At 42.3% G+C, this 14,358-nt stretch overlaps 1 pseudogene; it reads left to right on the top strand.

Moving 5' to 3' along the window:
- The first annotated feature begins 2,640 nt into the window (after positions 1–2,640).
- On the top strand, positions 2,641–6,634 carry LOC114637730 (annotated as a pseudogene).
- Positions 6,635–14,358: the final 7,724 nt, after the last annotated feature.

A 14,358-nucleotide genomic window follows, 5' to 3' on the forward strand; every position in this document is an offset into this window, starting at 1 on the left:
AGAAGAGAAGAGAAGAGAAGAGAAGAGAAGAGAAGAGAAGAGAAGAGAAAAAAGACAGGTGAGATTGCAGGCAGAAAAAATTTTGGCCGCAGTGCAGGAGAGAAAGACAAGAGGAAAGATAGGACTTAGACAGACAGAGAATCTGGGTGACGAAGGTGGAAGCCCCAGATATCAGTGAAAGGCTAACAGAATTCCCAAAAGTTTGGGTTGAAACTGAAGAAGCCTTTAGTTCTACTCTCTCACTCTAAGGTCATAACCCCTTCCTTTTCAGTGAACTGATTCTCTAAGCCCTTAATTTCTATTAAAAGAAAATGTCTCACCTTCTCCTAGGATCATGTCCCCCACATTTATGTGCCTATTGAGAGGAGTTCCTGCAAGTGGATAATAATACAAATGCTGTGCAGATTTACTTCAACCTGGATCAGACTTCAGGAAGTCTAATGCCAGACAGTTCATTGTAAGCATATTTAAAACAGAGTATAATTTGTGAAAAGTTTCCAGGCAACAATCACTTCAATTTCAGGTGTACAATAAGACTTAAGATGTGACTATGTGCCCTTCCTAGTGTGTTCTCCAACCTAAGTGAAGAAGTCAGCAGGACATAAAGTATATGTGACTTCTCCTTTAGATAGGTAACAGTCTAGGGAGGGAAAAGTCTGAAATGACTAGTCCAAGGAATTTGGGTGCGGTCTGCCTCTAAGGATAACAAAAAAGTAGATGAAGTCTGTCTCCACAGATAGCAAAAAGGTCACTAGGTCCTTAACAAAATCGACACTCAGCTTTCTGGACCAAATGCAGGTATTTTATTTTTTTACTTCCTGCATTGAGCAGACACCCCTGCATGATCACCACTCCAGGTTCTCTTAGTGCTTCTGTGAGTACAACGGACTCTGTGCTCTCTGCCAGGTTCCCAGGATCAAACCGTACCTTTACAGCTACCATTGTGAAGAAACCCTCACTAACTGGAACTTCAGGGAACAATACTTACAAGTTCATAGGTGTCTCTCTGATGCTAAATCATCATTTAAAAATCCATGATTGTCTTTCTGACTCTCCCAGTCTCCTGTGACCTCATTCCATTATTTTCCATGTCAACCTCAGTCCCTGTGATCTGAACCCACTGCACACCACTTTCTTTCCAATATAAAACCATGTGTTCTGAGTCTCCTTAATTAGAGACCTATCTATAGGTTGCCATGACCTGCACAGGTTTAAGACTGATCTAATGAGGGTGATAAAGAAACTTGATCTGTGGATCACTCTGCCTCTTGTGTAACTGTGTCAGGCTTAAATTGGCCTAAATCTCAGCACAAACCAGATGGCAGTGGGACAAGCCTTTCATTCCTTTGATCCCACACTCAGGAGGCAATGTCTATGAGTTCTAGACCAGCCTGGTCTACAGAACCAGTTCCAAGACAGCCTGAGCTAAACAGGGAAACCCTGTCTCAAAATCTTCACCTACTATCCCCCCCCACCCCCCGAAAAGATCAGCAGAGTCAAAGGATTTGAATGCCTCATATCTGGAACTCCCCTCAGAATTTCCTGGAGTTCAATGTCACCCTAATGTACAGAGTGGGATTGTCTCAAAAAAATAAATACAGAAACCATGGACTCAAACAATTCTTGACATAAGCACCACACATTGTTCTGCAGGTTAGCTGGTCCTTGTGTTGCTGAGGCAGCAGGACCTCTATCAATGGGCCAAGCAGGGTTATGTAGGAAGTCCTTATCTCAAAAACATAATCAGTAAACTAAAAAATATACAAATGACCCATTGAGGTGAAGTCAAAGCTAGTACCTGCTAAGTGAGATAAAGTGTCCTAACGGAGCTAAGGTACTTACCTGATCTGAACAAATTAACTTGTCTCTAGATCGAAGCAGGTTTAAGAAGTGACTCTAAGGAGATCTAAGCTCCAAACCCTGAGAGTTTCTCTGGCTGCTCTGACTATTTATATCTTTCCATTGAACCACCCCCTTTGTAGCCACACTCTCCCAGAAAAACTCTGCAGTCTGATTTTATGGTTGAATCAATACACACTTCCTCACTTTGAAATTTTGATAGTATCATGGTCAACTGGATAAGATCTCAACCCAGTAAAAGAACTTAAACTAGAACAATAAATACTTATGAACTCATTCATTAGTTTGGTCAGAACTAGTTATGGATTTATGAACTTTGGTTTTTTTTTTTTTAATGTTTTGGGGTGGGGTTCTGCTGTGTACCTAAGGTTAGCTGGAACTCAGTATTTTGCCCATACTAGGTGCCAATTCTCAGAACCCTCATGCCTCAAACTTCCCTATGATAGGCCATATCTGAGTGAGTTGTATTCTTATGTGGACAGCATAGTTCTGAGAGTGAGTCAGCTCAGGGTTTATAGAACTGATCCTTTTTTTTTTTTTTTTTTTTTTTGGTTTTTCGAAACAGGGTTTCTCTGTGTAGTCCTGCCTGTCCTGGAACTCACTCTGTAGACCAGGCTGGCCTCGAACTCAGAAATCCGCCTGCCTCTGCCTCCCAAGTGGTGCTGGGATTAAAGGCGTGCACCACCACTGCTGGGAGTTAAAAGCCTTGTAAGAGAAACCCTGAAAATACATTCTCTCCTAAATTTTTCCCCAAGATTATATTCCTATAGATTCATCAAAATGGACTTTGAAGACTCACCCATACTCCTGCAGCTGGCTGCACAGAGCATTGTGAGGAAGGAGGTGCTGACCATCTCTATCCTGCAAGACCTATGAAGGAAGCTCTTCCCACCACTGTTCAAGGAGGCTGACACTCAGAGTGAAGCAAAGACAATTAAGATCCTGGTGGAATACTGGCCCTACCCTTGCCTTCTTGTTGGGTTGCTGATAGATAAGCCCAACCTCCAGGCTATACTAGATAGAGTTGACACATGGCTGAAGCAGAAGTATTGCCCCAGGTAAACCAAATACCAGGTAGGGAAATCTGGGCTTAGAAGAATGAGGTAAAATGTGGATCAGAGGCTTTGGCTGGTATCTTAGAGGCCTATAGCAGCCTGGAAAACTTTTGAGTCCTTGTAGCATATTAAATATGAGATACAGGTTGGTGCAGATGTCCTTGTGTCTCCACCAGGTAACAGAAATAGGAGCTGACATGGTGGTGGTGGTACACACCTTAAATCCCAGCACTTGGGAGACAGAGGCATGTATATCTCTGAATTTGAGGCCAGCCTAGTCTATAGAGCTATAGAGGCAGGGATACACACAGAGAAATCCTGTCTTAAAAAACTAACAAACAAAAAGAAACAGAAGCTGGCAGAAATCCAAGGCAATTGAGTGGAGAGAAACAGGACTGGTCTCCAGATGCAGCTCAGGCAAAGTGCTCTTGTTTGGTAAGCTAGAGGTTGTGTTGGAGATCCAGCACTGAAGATCATGAGTATATAGAAGACAGCAGAACAGGGGACAAACAGCATCAGAGATGATGAAAAAAGTGTTGGGTCTCAATTTTTCTTCGGACCCATCTCCTGTTTTATTCATAAGATGGGGAAGCTTCAGGTGGTTCACTTGAAGAATGGATACCATGACTCCTGGGATATGCACGCTAGGAGAGAACAACCAGTAGAAACTATGCTTGAGAACTCCTCAAGAAGGCAGCGTATGAGAGTGTTTAGTGACCTTTCCTTTATGCTTTCTCAGTGTTGAAAATAAAAATTGAACACATTTGTTGTAGTGGGCAAAGGACAGAGAGGGTTTCCTGCATCTGTGCTGTGAGAAGTTGATCAGAGCATTAGAAATATCCAAGGAAAATAGCAGTAGGCCGAACTCCCTACTCTCTCCTTAACACCATCTTCCTTGAGACTCCTGCGCCATGAGAGCTAAGTGGCAGAAGAAGAGAATGCACAGGCTGAAGCACAAGAGAAGAAAGATGAGGCAGAGGTCCAAGTAAAACCAGCTTGTGCACCTATGAAATCTGTAAGAGCAGAAGTGAGGGATGTTGAAGGCTGGGACACTAGAACAAGTTGGTGGACTGTATGCTGCTATCGGTAATAATTCTCAGTAGACCTGGAACATCATCACCTCATTGAGATCACCTGGGAAAATGACTGCCTTTCTTACAACCAAAACAGTCCCGCTGGCCCTCTGCCCTGGACTTCTGGCATTCTGGACTAGTGCTGTTCTGTCTTGTGGCAAGTGTAACTCATGTAAAATAAATTCTTGCTGTCAGCTGAAGAATCAAAAAAAAAAAGTGTCCAAGGTCAGGAAGGTGTTAAAGAATTGTACAACCAAAGTTCATCAAAGGAGTTGGAACTGAATACAATAGGGAATCTAAATTGGCAAAACTTGTTCCTTATATCAGTAAGATAAAAAATCTTCACAAACTCATGCTAGTACAGTATGCATCTTTAGAAGAGGTACTTGGAGGAGAGGAATGTCACCAAGATCATTTCTCTGTTCCCCAAGCTATCTCCAACATCTCACTATTGATGTCTATTTTCTCAAAGACCACATGAATGAGTTGTTCAGGTAAGAAAGTATGAAGGGCTGTCGCTGTTACCAGAGCAACTTTCTTTTTTTACATAAGAGAGAAGTGGGCACTAATATCTGCAGGCCACTGTATATTTTACAATGAACATGTAAGCGTGATCTTGTTCCATGTTAACTGAATCAGGGCTCATGTGACCACTCACAAAGCTGAGCAATGAAGTGAGGCAGATTGAATGGAGAGGGCTACCATGGTAGAAGACCAACCAGTATTGAGTCGTATTTAGTGAGGTTTCCTCCACAGCAATCCTATCTGATCTAATGTGGAGGAATGGGGAAGGGAAAAGGCCACTGCATAGGGAGGGCTCAGATCTGCACAGTTTCTCAGGTGAGCTCTGTGCTTCCATTAGGTCTGGGAGAATAGGCCTTTGCCTTTCCCTAATTCCTAAACAGTATATGGCTCTTTTGAGACCAAGACTGGTCTAAGTGGATCAGGGAATGCAAAGGCTGGGGTGGATGGTCAGGGGTAGGCTAGAACAAGGAAGTAGGCTGTAGACATGAAAATGACTCTGGGCTAGGACAGGGAATTTGGCTCATATATTTTGGTCATCCTGATAAGCCCTTAGAAACAGTAATCATGGAAGTGTTCACAAAATTTTGTTTATTGCCTTGCTTGTTCTTTGACTATTTGTGTTTATTGTCTTGCTTGTTCCTCGACTATTTGCATCTATTGTATTTCTAGTTCCTCAACATAGAACTGAGCTTAATGCTTGCATGTAATTAAAATGGTATAAAAACAAAAAAGGAGGAGGGATGGGATAGGGGGTCCTAGGGAGGTAAAATGGGGAAAGAGGATGGCATCTGACATGTAAATAAATAAAATATCCAATAAAAAAGAAAAGAGTGAAGAGGTAAAGAGATTTATAACAGGGAGTCAATGATTCTTTATAAAGTATCTTGATATATGGTCATATAGATTCCAACTTTCCTCTTTCTGTGGGCCCTCTTAACCTACTGGGTAACCCTAGGTCTTTGCTTGTCACTGAAGACTAGGATACGTAGCTGTGGAATGAGCCAGTCCCACCATGAAAGTAATATCCTCATGCCACAATGGTGTAGCTTGGGTAAGCCAATTCCCAACAGGCTATTCTGGATGTCTTCCCAAGTTCACTCTAACCCCAGCCACGTGATCTCTCCCTAGGTGTCTGGAGGCTTCCTTGGTGTCCCTGATCATCACCCTGTGTCAGATCTCTCAGTCAGACTTGGAGTCATTTGCCCAGCATTGAAACTACGGTCAGCTTAAACATCTATGACCTGGCCCGCTCTGGGCAGTCAATGGGGTCTGAAAGAGAGAGAGTGGGGATGGAGGGACAAGAAGAATGGAGACAAGACAGGGTGTCTGATCAAGTCCCAAGGCTCAAGGCTCAAGTCTCATTTATTGAAAGGTAATTTTGGGTATATAAGCACAAACAGGGGAATGCAGCTGAAGACATTTTACCACGAGTGCCTTACAGCTTGGGGCACTAAACAACAAGTCCAGGATATGTCTGAGAAAAACAAGATCTTACCAGAGTGTGCCCAGCTGTTGTAGGCTGCTTGCAAAAAGATCATGCTAGAAAAACAAATTTCTTGTCAGGGTGGGAAAATATCAATCTTTGAATATATGGCCTGAGTTGTCTGCAAAGATGATAGTCACTTTTCGGCTAGGAGTTGGCTCCCAAAACATCTATGCTTGAAACGTTTCTCTTTAACTACATTGAATATCACACCTCTCAAATTTTTCTTAGAGAGTGTTGCAGATACTCTACAGACTCTAGAATTAGAAGACTGTAGGATGAATGACTCTCACCTCAGTATCCTTCTGCCTGCCCTGACCCAATGCACCCATCTCACTAGCATCATTTTTTACGACAATAACATCTCCATGAATGCTCTGAAGGACCTTCTGCACCATACTGCCAACATGAGCCAGCTGACCAAGGAACTGAACTCTGCTCCAGTAGAGGTCTATAATGAGTGGAGGTATGCTCAAGTAGAGGTATTTTTTCAGAATTGTTGTAAGCTCATGCACACACTCATGGCTCCAAGGCAGCCCAAGTCAACCTGCTTTGGTATCTATTCATGTTATAACTGTGATACATGCATCTATGAAAAGAACGTCACATTTTGTGAATGCTTGGAGGAACAACAGTAACGTTCCTTCTGACTACTAAGAAATGAATGCCTAGGGACTTGTATTTTGAAGAGAAAAACTTACGTGTGGGCTGGGGCAGCAGCTGAGTCCCTGGGGCAGCAGGGGGAGGCAGCCCAAGGGGACAAGGCTCGGACCATGGTGGCGAGTCCGGCCCCGGCATCTGTGCACCTGTCCCGGAGGAAGTTGAGTTTTCCCACATACACGAGAAAGTCCCAGGTTCCAGGAGACACATAGAATCCAAGAGATGAAAGTTTTATTATCCATGACAGAAAAGTTGGATCTGGATGTGGGCCCCGCCAAATGCCAGGAGGAGCTCTCTTATATAGGAAGTGGGAAAGAAGAGGGGCTAGGGAGGGGAAAACTTAATTAGTTATGTCTCCCGGCCTTTAGATAATTCATTAATATGTAAATCTTGAGGCAGAGGCCTGTTAGTCATGCCCTCTACCTATGTCTTTTTTTTAAAGTTCAAAACATTGAGTTTTATTGAAAATAATACAAAAACACCAGATTCTCATCTTTAAAGCAAATCTGACACATTTTCCAAAACGTGGCTAGTACTGCAGCATTCTTGTCTATTAACAAAGCCAGGCTCCAGATCCAGAGCGGTGAATGAACCTGCTGGCTAATAGTCTCCCCTCAGTTCTAAGGCCTGTCTTGTTTCTAAATCTTAGTTTTATCTTTTTAAAAACGAGCAGTTTTTAACTGATTTTTTTTTATCATGAGAACTGGATTCTCATATTTCTTCATACTAAGAACAACAACAAAAACCCAAGCCAAGAACCAAAAAACCCACGCACACCCACACCCAACTCATTGAAAACACACATTTGTTCATCAGAGCTCACCTGCTTTAGATAATTGTTGACTTTCACATTAGCATACTGAGTCAATGTTTGATTCATTCTGTAAAAAACTATACAAGATGAAAACCCTTTTAAGTCTTTAGGAAAACCTTAAGGCAAAAGCCAAAGTCTTATATTAGAAAGAAAACAGAATGCAGAGGCTTCAGGGCTGTGGACAGTTGGATGCAAGCACCACAAGGATGAAGATGATTTTTGTACAAACATGTGCAAGAAGATAAAGTCCAAAAAGGAGCACGAAACATCTACTTTCCTGCTGAAACAAGGTCATGTCAGGTAAGGACTCCTGACGAGTTAAGACATCTCTGCTCTCAAGTGGTCACCAACTGCATCAAAGCCACTTCAGGCCTTTCACAGAGGCAGTCCTGGTGTTTCAGGCCCTTTGGAAAGCTGCCACTTCCTTCCTACCCTAACACTGGGCTAACTCGACTCTCGGCAGTCCCTGCACGTTCCTAAACTGTTCTAAAACTTCTTAGCACAGAGATTTCTTTAAGGCTATAAACATCACAAGCTGGTCCCATTGAATTAGCCAGGAGTTTGTCAAATGACACGAGTCAAACACTCGCACATTTCAACAGAAGACAATTTTCATTCACCTCTGAATCTGAGATGAAGAAACAAGTAGCTGGTTTCAATACTGGTTTGAAGGTTGAGTAACTTTATTATGTAGATATAAATATGTTGTTTAAATATTAAACATTAAACCTTTTCCTGACATCCAGACAGAAAGAGAGAGCAGGAACAGGCAAGAGAAGAAACAGTCCAATGAACAGACATATGACTCCTATGCCATCCACAGGAGGGATTTCAGCATGGGTTGCAAAATGCCAGGAAGCTAAATTTTGAAAATTTACCTCTACTCAGCATAAACCTCTTGTTTTCCCCTATATAAAGGGAGAAGAAACCCAGAAACTGAAAACTGAATCAAGGTGTTCTGCTGTAGAAAGAGCCACCACACTCACCGGACATGTTCCCGCTCTACAGTGCTGAAGGACCTGCCAGGCCTTCAGTACACGCCCTGCCATGCTGAAGAGCTCTTCCTGAGAAATTAAAAACTTTAACCCTGGTTATTCCCAAAGAACACCTTGAGCCCAGTTCAGATAGTAAAGGGTAAAGATTTCCTGCTGGGAGGAGGCCATCTTTTGCTAATGGTTAGGCTCACTCAATAGCTTAAGCACCAGACAATCAGCTATTTCAGTAAATCTCCAAGACACTTGTCCATTTCTTTTCAGCTAATTCACTGTTCTCAGAACCAACATTAAAACACTAAGTCTATGGGGGTCATACCTAAACATAGACTAATGCAAAATACATTTATTCTAACTTAAAAAGTCCTCATAGTCTACAGAAGTCTCAACAATGTTAAAAGTCCAAATTTCAAAGTCTCTTCTGAGATTCATCAAATCACTTAGCTGTAATCCCCAAAACAAGACATTAAACCAGCTGGGCAAATTCCAAACTCTGCATCTCCATGTCTGACGTCAAAGCAGTCCTTAGATCACCAACTCCTTTTTCATCTTTGTTGACTGCAACAAACTACTTTTGTTTTGGCTGGTTCCACTTCCTGTTAGCAGCTTTCCTCAACAGCTATCTCAAGGCTCTGGCATCTCCAACATCTTGGAACCTCTAAGACAACTTCAATGTTACAGCTTCTTGTTCCAGTGTATGGGATCCACACATGATCTGGGCTCTTCCAAAGGGCTGCCATCACTTCTCCAGCTCTGCCCTCTGTAGCACTGTAAACTCTGGTTTATCTGCTCCACTGCTGCTTGCTGGGGCTGGAACATGGCCCCTTGTTCTATTACATTACCACCACCTTTCTGTTTTCCCACTCCTTCACTTTATAAGCTTTGCTGTCCTGTAACATGCTCCATAGACTGACTTTGAACTGAGAGATCTGCATGCTTCTTTCTGTTGCGGGATTAGAAAAGAGAAGTGTCTGAGAGGCTTCCTGGCTCTGTGGCCAAGTTCCCACACTAAGCCCATTTTGTCTAAGCAAAGCTCTCCGGTGAGGCTGGAGCTCCTGAGCTGGTTCTGCTGGGCTACTCTCTCTAGCTTGCCCCATAGCCAACAGTCACTGTGCTTCTAGCTCTAGTTTGCTTGTCCCTGGAACCACAAGTTCCTTCTCAGCAATAACCACCCAGTTGTTGGTGGACCCACCCTCCAGTAACCCAGTAAATCAAAATTCTAGATGCTTAAAGTAAACCAATGGATGTATATATATCAATAAAATCTCAATACACAAGATGCTCACACAACTTAGTTATCCCAATTTTCCTAACCTTTAAATTTCATATCTACCTATTTACTTGAAACCATATGGGTCTATGCCTGCTGTCGTTTTGCCTCCCTCCTCTCCCATTTCTTCCTATGTTCCTGTCTCTTCCACCCTTAGCTCCTACTCCCTTTTTCCTGTCCAATTACAGGCCTCTCACTGCAAATAGATTGATCAGGGAAATTTCTTTTGCATCTTTCTTAACCACTGGGATTAAAGCAGTGGTCACGAAGCCTGGGTATAACTTCTTCCTTACCTAGAACTTTCTTTGTTCTAGACTGGCCTTGAACTCAGAGATCTGCTTGTCTTTGCCTCCTGGCTTATACTACTGTGCTTGGACTTAAATTGAGTTGGGTGGGATCTTGATCCAAGGTCACGACTCCTTTAATCAATTTAATATCCTTGAATACAAGATTCAGTTCCATTTCACTTCCTGGTGCCCCTTTAATACTTGAACCATGCATTTTATATTTTTCCTTTCTCAGTTTGCTATGCTTGTCTAAAATGCTCTTCATAAGCCTTAATCAGAGAACAAAGTCTATGATGGGATTCATCAGGGCCTGTCTGGGCAATAGCAACGAAAAGCCCTAGAGAAGATGCCAAGGGGAGGTCTGGAATCCTGGAGGTGTGAATAGGGGAAGGGAAGTACTGGCTGAGCACCTGTGGATCTCATAGCTCTATTAAGCTGCTCTTCATCTTCAGTCATTGACCACAGGGAGACAGGATTGAGATCCACCCTCAGGCAGCTTCTCAGGATAGTAAACATCCCAAAATGGCCCACAGATACTTCTTCTTGATTTCTCAGATGGATATATTGAAGATCTGGTGTTGAGCCAGCTTTGTGAACACAGCTCATGCTATTCTTGGCTGTTTCAAAAACAAAAACAGAAAGAAAAACAGGCACAAGGTCTTGTACATATAGTCTTAGCACTCAGGAGGCAGAGACAGCTAGATTATTCTGTTTATAGCCAATTTGATCTACATAAGGAGTTCCCCATAAATCCAATTTATCAAGCCATACCAAGTCTCCAACAAAATAAATGAATTACTGACAAAATTATTAAAATTCCTGATTTAATCACATGTGTCCAGTAAGACAGGTCAATGATAAAGTTTTACTCTGTCAGAAGTGAACCATTGAGGTCAACTTCAAACAAACATACTCTCAAACACACATGCAAAGGAAACATGGAAACTGAAATAAACCACACATTTTTTAAATTTTTAATTATATTTTTTATTTTTTGAAATTAACAATATAATTACATCATACCCCCCAATTTCCTCTCACCACATCATCCCTTGCTTTTCAAATTCAGAAATTCTATTCTCTCCCTCTCCCCCCCTCTCCCTCTCTCTCTCCCTCTCCTAAATACATAAATACAACCTGCTCACAGTCTGCAAAACATTATTAATAGGTAAACCTTGAACTCTTCATCTTTGTTTCTCTTTTTTTGGATATTTATTTACATTTCAGATGTTATCCCTTTTCCCATCCCCCCTGAAATCCCCTATCCCATCCCTCCTCCTCCTCCTGCTTCTATGAGGGTGAGCCCCCACCCACTCCTGCCTCCCCACCCTTTCATTCTCCCATACTGGAGCATCCAGCCTTCACAGGACCAAGAGCTTCCTCCATCCTCCACTACATATATGGCTGGAGCCATGGATCTCTCCAGGTGTGTTCCCAGGCTGGCTGTTTAGATCTTGGGAGCTCTAGTTGGTTGGTATTGTCTCTTTCCCCATGGGGCCACAAACCCCTTCAGCTCCTTCATTCCTCTCTCTAACTCCTCGATTGGGGACACCATGCTCAGAGTCTCTCAGGAGACAGCTATATTTACACTCAGAAAACACACGCTAGAAAACTCTCACACATTTGAGTATGTAAACACATTGAACGATTCAATCAGTGGACACACAACCAACTATGATTCAATCAATCTACTACAAGAAAAACCAAACACAAAGATCCAGAAGATGGAATTTTGTGCTTAGGGGTGGGGCTTCATACGGAGGGTGTGGTATAAAAGGGTTATGACACTCAGAGTCCTGGAGTCTACAGTCTTTGCCTGACCTTGCTGGGAATAGGAGCTCTGTCACCAGTATCCTGATCAGGTAAGTCACCCATCACTCTTCTCCACCAGGAGGCCTCTCACAGTCTGGACAGGCATATTACCAGCTCAACTACATTTCAAGATGCTGGATTTAAAATAATATAGAGCAAATTCATCTCTCTCTCTCTCTCTCTCTCTCTCTCTCTCTCTCTCTCTGTAATGATGATGACGATGACAATGATGATTTGCTTCTATTAGGTTTGGTGTTACTGAGAAATCCACATTGCGCTGGAACTTTCATGTTAATAGGTTCATTTGAGTACTATTCAGAGATGTGGTCTTGTCCCTTCTTCTAACCACATGGGAGCCAGTCTTCTCCTAGTGGTCTTCAAATGAAGATGTAGAACTCTCAGCTCCTCCTATACCATGCCTGGCTGGACACAGCCATGCTCCCATCATGATGATAATGGATGGAACCTCGAAAGCTATAAGCTAGACCATGTTTCAATAAGAGTTGCCTTGGTTATGGTTTCTATTCACAGCAGAAAAACCCTAAGACCCTAAATAGCTACCAGGGACTAGAGTATTGTTATAGGCCTAAGCTTTTGTTTTGAAGAGTGTGGATTTTTGGGACTTTGGATCTGGAAAGTCATGTAATGCTTTAATTGGGGCTTAATGAGCTACCCTAGTAAGAATATGGAAGAGTTGGTTGTTGAGAGTGATTTGAACTTTGCAGACCTGGCATAAGAGGTTTCAGTGGAGAAGAATTTTAGTATGTGGCCTAGTGATCATTTTTGTGGTATTTTGGTCAAGAATGTGGCTGCCTTTTGCCCTTGTCTGAAGAGTCTGCCTGAGGCTAAGGATAAGGTGAACAGAATCAGAATAATTGCATTGAAAAAGGAAGTCTCAGCAAAGGCCAGCATAGACTTTGTCCTCTGGCTTACTATCACGGAGAGCATTTGTATCAAGTATAGCAAGCTTAGAAAGGAAAACCACAAAATATATAGTTCAGGTAATAATAAAGGGGCACCACCAGGACATGAAATAGAATTTAATCCTGTGCTTAAGGAGATTAAGAGATTAAGGAAGTGGTGATCTCAGGGCAAGATCCCACTCAGCAAATCTTTTTTTGTGTGTGTTTTCAGTCAAACAAGGAGTAGTTTGGACTTTTAATCTGGAAACAAATATAATCTAGAAGTGGAGGGCACACTTGTCATCCAGACTTTGAGGCTGGGAGACACAATCTTTTGATCCAGATCTTTAGGAAGAATGACCATGAAAAGCCTTGTCCCAACCATTGTGGTATATATCTTTAATCCCATGAGACAAACCCAACCATATTCAAACCACCACAAACCCTACTACCAAACCACCTCTATCAAGACATTTTTTATCATATTTTATTTGAAATCTACTACTCAAGAGAAGTATGAAAGTATAATATGTAGCTTAAGTTTCTCCAGAATCCTCCTTACTCTTCCTCCAAAGTGTTGATATTAGAGGCACTTACTACCACACCTGGCATCTATGCAGTATTTTAAAAGCAAAGTGCACTAGCTAGGTGTTGTAGCTAAAACAGTATTCTACTCCTCCCAGTGACAGGAGCATGGTGAGGAGGGGCAAGCCTAGACTACAAAGTCAATTCCATTCAGGTTTGGAAGTGTGTCCAATTTCACTCTCGCCTCCACTCCAGGCAACAATATATTTTAAAAAGGAAAGAAATCTAGATGTTTTCCTAAAGTCACTCTTTTCCTAGACCTCAATGCAACATGGGAAATCTCCTTCCCTGTAGCTCCCTACACTGGCATCTCCACCTCAGACTCACAGTCTTTCTGGGTGCTCTCTTTCAGTCATGGTTGCTTTGAGGAACCATGAGGTTTAGCTTGACATTTCAGACAGTCTGGCAGACCCTAAAGCACCTTTTTTTTTTTTTTTTTTTTTTTTTGCTTGCTTGTTTGCTTGCTTTGTTCCTTCCTTCCTTCCTACCTACCTACCTACCTTTCTTTCTTTCGTTTTTTGTTTGTTTTTAGTTTTCCATACAGGATTTCTTTGTGTAACATTAGGTGTCCTAGAACTAGCTCTGTAGACTAAGCTGACCTCAAACTAACAGAGATCTCCTTGCCTCTGCCTCCTGAGCGTTGAGAATAAAGGTATGTGCTACCACTACCCAATGGCAATGTCTTTCCTTGAGGGGTTTGAAAGACGACCAGTGCATGTTTTGCCACCAAAAAAAAAAAAAAGAAAGATCAGACTGCTTGCCCCTGATCAACCTTTCCAAAAGGGAATGAGATTCAGAGGAGCAAGGACCAGTGGTTGTTACCTCGTATGTCAATGGTTAATTTGTGCACTGATGCAGATTCTTGTGAGAGACCATATATGCAGAGAGTGATAAGGGTTTGGCTTTGTGACCACCAGATCTTACAACAGGACATGCTGAGTTCCACACTGTAGCCAGAGCAGGGACTCTGGCACTTTGGTGGTTTACAGATTGATGGATTTACAGATTCACAAGACATATCTTGAAAATAAGATTTCTGA

This window comes from Grammomys surdaster, unplaced genomic scaffold, assembly GCF_004785775.1.
Source record: "Grammomys surdaster isolate TR1022 unplaced genomic scaffold, NIH_TR_1.0 125408, whole genome shotgun sequence".
Classification (NCBI taxonomy): domain Eukaryota; kingdom Metazoa; phylum Chordata; class Mammalia; order Rodentia; family Muridae; genus Grammomys; species Grammomys surdaster.